Raw genomic sequence first — 7,448 nt, forward strand, 5'->3', positions numbered from 1 at the left:
CTACAGCTGTGTAGAGAAATCCTCTTAAATCAAAGAAATACCACAACAAATAATGAGAATGTTCAACAAAACTCTCTGAAGCAAACGGGGAAACAGAAAGATTGTTTGACCTTTTAATACTGTAAATACATCTGGAGTGCCCAAGGAATGGCTGCATCCCACAGCCTCCTGAACAAACACCTGATGCCTCTAATAACATCATTTTCCTGCATGTGTCTGGAGCAGCCACATGGCTCCTCTTAGCAGCAGGACAGGACAGCTGGGATTATATGGAGCAGCATTTCCCAGCTGTTGTGATTTCTGTGGGTTTTGTTTCGTTTAGCTTGGGTTTTTCTTCCAGGAACTGTGTCCATTGAGGAGGCCAAGTCATCGAATACAACCCCCATTTCTTCTCAGTAGAGTTAGGCAATAGCAGAACACCAGGGATGCACATGTGCAGCCACTCATGGGCTACTTTGTTAGTCATGACAGCCTGAAGGACTGTGAAGCACGGCCCTCTAGACAAGCTACACCTCACTGGGAGAAGGAACATGAGCAGCCTGATCTCAGAGGTCTCCTAGTCTTGAAGAACCTGTGAGGGTCAGAGGGGAATTTTGATGAATGTCTGAGGCAAAGGCATGTTCACCTCCTCAGTATCTCTGTTATGAGGAAAGCAACCTCCATAGGTTTTGGGTTCACCCCATGCAGAAGTGGTTGCAGAAAGAGCGTTCCTCATTGTCTGAGATGGGGGATGAGCATAGACACTCTCCAAAGCACTTTCTAAGGGCTTCCAAAGCATAAACTTGTCTTCTTTGTAGAGCCACACACAGGGCAAAGGCCACCAAGCTAATTCTGCTCTAATTATCATCCAAAGTGGAAGGCAAATAGCTGTGAAGCTGCTTTGCTCTACTGAAAAGCTAATTTTCTGGGCACTGAAAGGTCTACTCTGGAAGCTGAGTTTGTTACCTGCACAGAGCTGCACTGTGCCATGAAGACTCATCAGCTTGTTAAGAGGGGCCAAAGCACAGCTCTGGGTCAGGTTTCCAACACAGTTCTGTTCCCACTGAGTTAGGTCTGTGAAATTCCAGTCCCAGGTATTAGTAGCAAACTGTTTGGAAAATGAAGCCTGAAGTTCTTGAAATCTTCCCTTTTTCATGCTCTTCCAATTACTACTGATCTCCATATTTAAAAACCTGGTTATGCTGAGGGGTGGTGTGATCAGGATGGTAAAAGAAACAGATTTTTGGAGTCTGATAAGCTACACTTGGTTGAAATGTTTTAAGCCATCCTTTCTTGAAAGTAACATTAAGAATGAGAAGAAAATAGTAACAGGTTGTTTAAAATGACAGCCAGAGAAGGCAAAAGTGTTTCACTAATCTCTCATAATTCTCTGGCCGTGTCAGAGGAAAGCCATGACCTACTGAGACTGTCAAAATGTTTTTGAGCAACATCACAAAAAAAAGAGAAACTGTAGGAATTCAGAGAAGGAAATAAACTATTATTTTGATGAAACTTTATTAAAGGGAAAATAAGTGAATAATCAGATGACCTATTTTCACCCTGGAAAACATCATATGCCTCAAGGTTCTACTCTGGATTCCACACTGTTTAATTTGCTTGTATTTATGAACAATCTAGAAAGGACTGGAATTGAAATAGCAAAAATGCACCAGACACAAATTTTTAGGTGGGTGAGAATTATTATGATGATGACACTTAGAAAGACCCTAGGCAACCAGATGACTGGCTCAGGTAACCAAATTCCAGTGCCCAAACACCAAAGATATGTAAGATTGGAAAAGGAAAAAAAAAATTGCTTGCACAGAAATCTAAATGAAGGTGGCAAATCTTTACCAAAAAAGCAAAATTTTCTGACAGGTTCTCCTCTGCAGTCTCTTGCCCACCACACATAAAGACACACATGGGGCCCTTGGATGCCCCTTGGCCTCTGTCTCAGTGAGGGGCACCAAGCAGGAAGAAGAACAGAATATAAAACATGAAAGAGGTTGTGATGTTATAAGGAGAGGGAAAATAAAGGATGGAGAAAGAGCAGGGAGGAGGAATGGTCAAGAGCTGGGGTTTGGGAGAGGATGCTGCACTGCAGGTGGTACAAAGATACAAAGGTGACACAAGGAGACAGTCCAAGTCATCTATATCCATGTAGAGTCAACCCGTGCACAAACTATAGCAGATAACTAAAATTAATTAAAAATTAAACACTCAAAAATATTTGAGCAATTCTATGAAATCTTACACATAACATCTCTTCATAGGCTCTAAAGCTTCCACAGAGATACTGCCCACGTTAAATGGGGATATGGTTCCTGTTAAAGCAAAATATTAAGATGACATCCTAGGGAAAGAGCAGAAGACAAGGCTATTAGCAAGGGTCAGGTTTAAAAATCACTACAATAGGAGTGTTGCAAATGGTTCAGGGTGAAAAGAAGGCCAAAGGAAGAGGGGAGCTGGAAAAGCATTCCAGACTGACAACTCTTCCACCTTCAGAATGCCTGAGAGTCCTGGGTAAGGCTGTGCTGACAAAAAGGATGAGTGAAAGGGTTAGTGTTGGGAGACAGGCACAAGCTACTGCTCCAGTTGGAGTAGGGCAGGAAAGGGCTGCCAAGGGATGGATGGTCTGCAAAAACAGCTTTCCTATAAGATCTTGCTTATCCTGACCATGACTGGGAAAGCTGGGACAAAAGTCAGCCAAGGTCAGCAATTTGGACTGAGGTGTGGATCAGAGTTTGTGTTGGGAGAGGTGCAAATCTGTCTGTATTTTTGAGTGGGGCTGGAAGCAGGCTGCCAAACTGATGCTTAAGCTGCTGAAATAATTCATCTCCTGAGACCTTTTGTACAATAATGTGATGAAGGAATGTGTAATCTTTAGAGTGTACTCACTTTATCCCTCCTCCTTAGCTCATAATGTCAGGAAAAGAGACATGCATAGAAAAAAATCATACCAAAATCACCACAGATAGAAAGAAATATTAAATACCTTTTGCAAACAGGTGTTTAAGCCTATGTCCTCACTGCTATAGTAGACCAAGGACACAAGGTGATTCAAAATGAAAATGTATTTGTCTATGGATAACATTAGTTTCCAGAGTCATGGGAGTTAATGATAACAACAATTTTCAGAGTATATTAAATGCCATCCTTCAAGACTTAATCCAACCTCTAACTATTTTGGGATCAGGATGAGATCTAATGGGGCTTGAGAACAAGGTTGAAAGGATTGATTATCCTACATCTGCCTGCTGTGAGGTTCTTACATCTTCCTCTGAAGCATGTAGTGCTGGCCAGGGTCAGAGGCAGGCAGCTGGATAGGAAGGCACCCTGGATTAGCTTGTTTGTACTCCCCCTGCTCCACCTTGGCTGCAAGCTATGCAAGGTTTTATGTCTGTAATCCACAGCTCTCCTTGAGGACCACAGAGGGCCTCTGAAATGCTAAACAACCCAGGGAAAGAAGCTTACCTGAAGCCATGAGTAAAACCCAGCAGTCAAACCTCTGGCACAGATTTTGGCTTCTTCCTCTTCTAAATGGCTCAAGGTTTGGATGTCTTTGTTTTCAGCCCTGTATCTGAAAGATAAAGGAATTACAGGATTTCTTTAATCTTTGTGTTCTTCCAGATAAGTGTATTAGAGGAATTTTGTAGGTTATGGAAATAATTATTTTGAATTAAAATTAAAGCTGCACCATACTGTGTTTATTGTCTCTTAGTGTAGGGCACAACTGAGCCATGCAGTCTCCTATATTTGACTGCAGAAACATCATTCCTTTTGCCCAGACCCAGATAAATGAAATAGTGATGCTCATTTCCAGCAAAATCCTGTTTATATCTTGTTGTGATGCAGCACACACAGAGCCCAAAATATCTCCTTAAATAGGTATTTTATTTTCAGAATTTCATGGGGAAATTGATTTTGGCTTTCAAGCAGTAAAGAACTAGAGGTGTAACCTAGGGCATTAGGGAGTCAGCATGCCCAGTTATTGACAGAGGAGACCAATAATTGCATTTTTGTGTAAACTTCTTTTAGTGAATATGAGAATGTCTCAACTGGCTTTACCTGAGCTCTCTCTAGCCAGTTTCCTCTAATTTAACCGGAGAAGAGATTGCTGCTACTGTCAAAGATGAAGAATATAGAAAAAGTGATAGTTAACAGGAAACAGATGTTTCCTCACTATGAGCAGAGTTCTTGCTGGTGACCACAAAATTTCCTTCTCACCTCCAATGGAAATACGGTTTTCAGAAAAGATCAAGCCCAGGACACACTCTAAATCTCACAGGCAATGATTTGTAAACCAAGTGATCATATTTCTGAGGTGCAGTGCTCCTCTGCCTGAACAAAGGGGTAGAGGGGAAGGTGTGGATTACAATATGAACACCTCCCATCTCAGAACCTGTGGAGTCTCTCTGATTCCTCCTCATGGCGGTGTGGAGCCCTCCCTGAACAGAGCAGCTCACCAAGCAGCATAGCACCAGCTGAACTACATTTTCACCTAACAACCCTTTCATAACCTTCTGAAAATCTCTCACTCTTAGCCCTGGCCCAGTCAACACTCCGGGAAATGCAATTTAATTAACCCTTTGTCACAAGGACTCCACTCAAGTACTCCATTCAGATAAGAACTAGTGTTTGCTCAGTTGCATTGCCTCAGTTTCTCCTGTCAGTCTTTTTTTTTTTTCCCCAATCTGCCTTCAGTAAGCTCTTTAGATTCAAGCACAAACCTCAGGCCAATTTTTTATTTCAAAGCTGGATTACTGCCTTAACTCCCTCTTCCCATTTTTCTACCACTTAGTTCAATGCTCTCTGACTGTGAGGATGTAACACGGTAACAAAGGACCAGGAAAAAAAGACAAGGGATTAAAGTATAAATGGATCTAAATACTTAATAGCTGGAAGGAAGAAAAGTGTGACCTACCTTAATCAGAAACAAAGTAGTGACAACAGGCTTCAGCTGGCTTTTTACCTAATTGTTTATTTATTTGTTTGGTTAATCATATATATTTTTTTTTAAAGACAGCAGGTATCAAGAAAACATGCTTGAAAGGATTTCATTCAAGTGTGGCTTCAGACATGATTTGGAAATTTTCCACACTTTGGAAATAATCAGGGCATCATTCAAGGGGAAAAAAAATAAAATCAGCTTTGTGAAGACTAGCTCACCAGATAAGAGGCAGTCAACAATTGCCGATTGAACCCACTTTGTGTGTAAATTACATAGATTTAAATACACCATGAGGATCTTTGTTGGCAATTCTTGAAACTTATCCACAAGCCTTTAAAATTGCATCTTGAAGCTCCGGGCTCTGTAGTCAAGAGATTATGTAAGTTTCAACTTCCATCACAAAATAACACTGAATGTCAACAAGGTTCAGATATCAATAAAAAACCTCTCAACTTCCATCTCTCTCTTTTTGACTTAGGATTTTTGAAGGAAAAGTTATGGGGATGGTGTACTAACTTGTGTTTTGAATTGCTGGAGCGAGCAGTGCAGTACACATGGGGCTGCTGTAAATGTGCAGATCTCTCAAGGCTGTTGGCTGCATCCTTTACTCTCACTCCAGCTCCACTGGGAGGAGGGACAGAAGATTTGAATGGCCAGTGCAAACACCTAGACTTGTGCCACCTCCTGCCTTGTAGGAAATCTGGGAGGAAGACTTGTTCTGCTGAGACTTCTTGGCCTGCCCCAAAGAGAGTGTGCCTTTTGGGTCCCCTAGATTGAAGCAATGAGCAGCTGAGAGTGATGCATAGATTGCTTCAACCTATACCTTATTTGCTCCCCTTCTCTGAAACACTGCAGCTTGACTCATCACTGTAGCTCATCTCAGTAGCCTCTTGAGCTCCGAGCTGGATTGGGTTTCCTTTAACAAATCAGCCTTCTAGCCCCCATTTTAACATTAATTGATTGGAGATGCTTTTAACTGTTCCTTCTGGGAAGTATTAATTTTTTACAGATTGAATTTGGTTTGATGAGGCAGGAAACCTGAAACTATTCCTGGCATCTCCTGCATACTCAGAATAACCACTCTAATGCATTCAGAGCAGCACACAACAACAGGGTGATAACAGAGCAGGGCTGGGGACAGGGGGACAGAAGAAGTGGGGGGGTGAGCCTAGGTAGTCACCTATCCATTTCTAAAAGACATCAGTAAGTGATTGCTTACTCATTTCATCTTTTATATTAAACACTCTTCCCAGCAATGCAGGCATTTTGATCAGGCTGGGGCTGCTGACATTAACAGATATTAAATATACTCAGGAGAAATATGATCAAATGTTTGAAGTGTCTAGTAAATGTGCTGTTAGCTGCCCTCCCAGGGAGGCTTAGTGCAAGCTATTGTGTTTTGCTGAGCAAGAGAAAGGCTGGAATATTAGACAAGGAATCCAAAGGCAATTTTATCAGCAGTGTTATGCAGCCCTGGAACACATTGCTTTTCTATTGGAAGCTTTTCTGTTACAGCCATCAAATTACTTGCTATTCTTAAACATTGAAATGCCATTTTGCATTTTAAACCCTCCAAGCTGGCATGTGTAAAGGATTGCTGTGCTTAACAGCAATACCTCCTCCTTCTGCCACTGTGGTGAGGCTCTGGACAGGGCCAGCCTTTGATGCCCTGCTTAACCAGACAAAGGTTTTATCCTTCCTGCTCACCCAGGCAGGAGTGGGAGAAACACTTGGCCAAGTTCCTCTCTCACATAACCCTACTCAGGTCATTGTTTAGCCCTCAGATAAGGTTGACTGGTTCCATTCCTAGCGAGGTACCCTGAATCACCAAATAAGCTTTGTCCATCTCAGAGAGTTTGTTTCTTCCCACAAGATTTTCTATCCTTTTATTTTCAGAGATGCAGTACCAGCAAACCCCAACATTACAGCTCAACTGTCCTCCTGGAGCAGAGAAAATAACAGATGAGAAGATAATTCCCAGAAGAGAAAAAGGGTTGGCCACACCAGAAGTTGTATAAAAGAACATCAGGAAAATAGACTGGGAGAAGATCCTCCCTGAAAAATATATCTCTATTTCTCCTCTATTTTTCAGCTTTTGAAGGAGAAGGAGCTTGAGGCTGCTCCTTCCTCTTGGCACAGGAGGGATACTGTGCCTGAGCCTGTGAGACCTCAGTTAAGTTGGGCTATGTAAACACTCCCTTGCAGAGGTTTTCCCATCCTTCAAGCAGCATCTCTGTCCTGCAGGACTCCCCCACAGGGCTATAAAAAGGAAACCAAGTCAAAATAAAGGGCCACTTTCTTTGGTAAAAGGCCAGGATTCCCTTAGGGAAAAAAGGCTGTTATATTTTACAGAAGAAATTCCATTTATTACTAAGTTACATAGATTGGTGACATGCACAGTATTTTTGGAAAGCATCCTCATTCCTTTAAAAGTTCCCAGTATATCCAAATAATACATATACAGCCATGTCTGGACAAGATGCAGTCCTTCAAAATGCTTCTCTCTAGCCAAAAGCTC

At 41.9% G+C, this 7,448-nt stretch overlaps 1 long non-coding RNA gene across 1 annotated transcript; it reads right to left on the reverse strand.

Moving 5' to 3' along the window:
* Positions 1 to 384: 384 nt before the first annotated feature.
* Positions 385 to 4,324, reverse strand: LOC136287644 (uncharacterized). Its single transcript, XR_010720230.1, has 3 exons — positions 4,207 to 4,324; positions 3,454 to 3,559; positions 385 to 571 (listed from the first exon to the last, which is right to left on the reverse strand). It is a non-coding gene; the product is annotated as an uncharacterized lncRNA (long non-coding RNA).
* Between the last annotated feature and the right edge of the window lie 3,124 nt (positions 4,325 to 7,448).

This window comes from Chamaea fasciata, unplaced genomic scaffold (genome assembly GCF_029207755.1).
Source record: "Chamaea fasciata isolate MVZ Bird 193981 ecotype frontalis unplaced genomic scaffold, bChaFas1.0.hap1 SCAF_3, whole genome shotgun sequence".
NCBI lineage: Eukaryota > Metazoa > Chordata > Aves > Passeriformes > Sylviidae > Chamaea > Chamaea fasciata.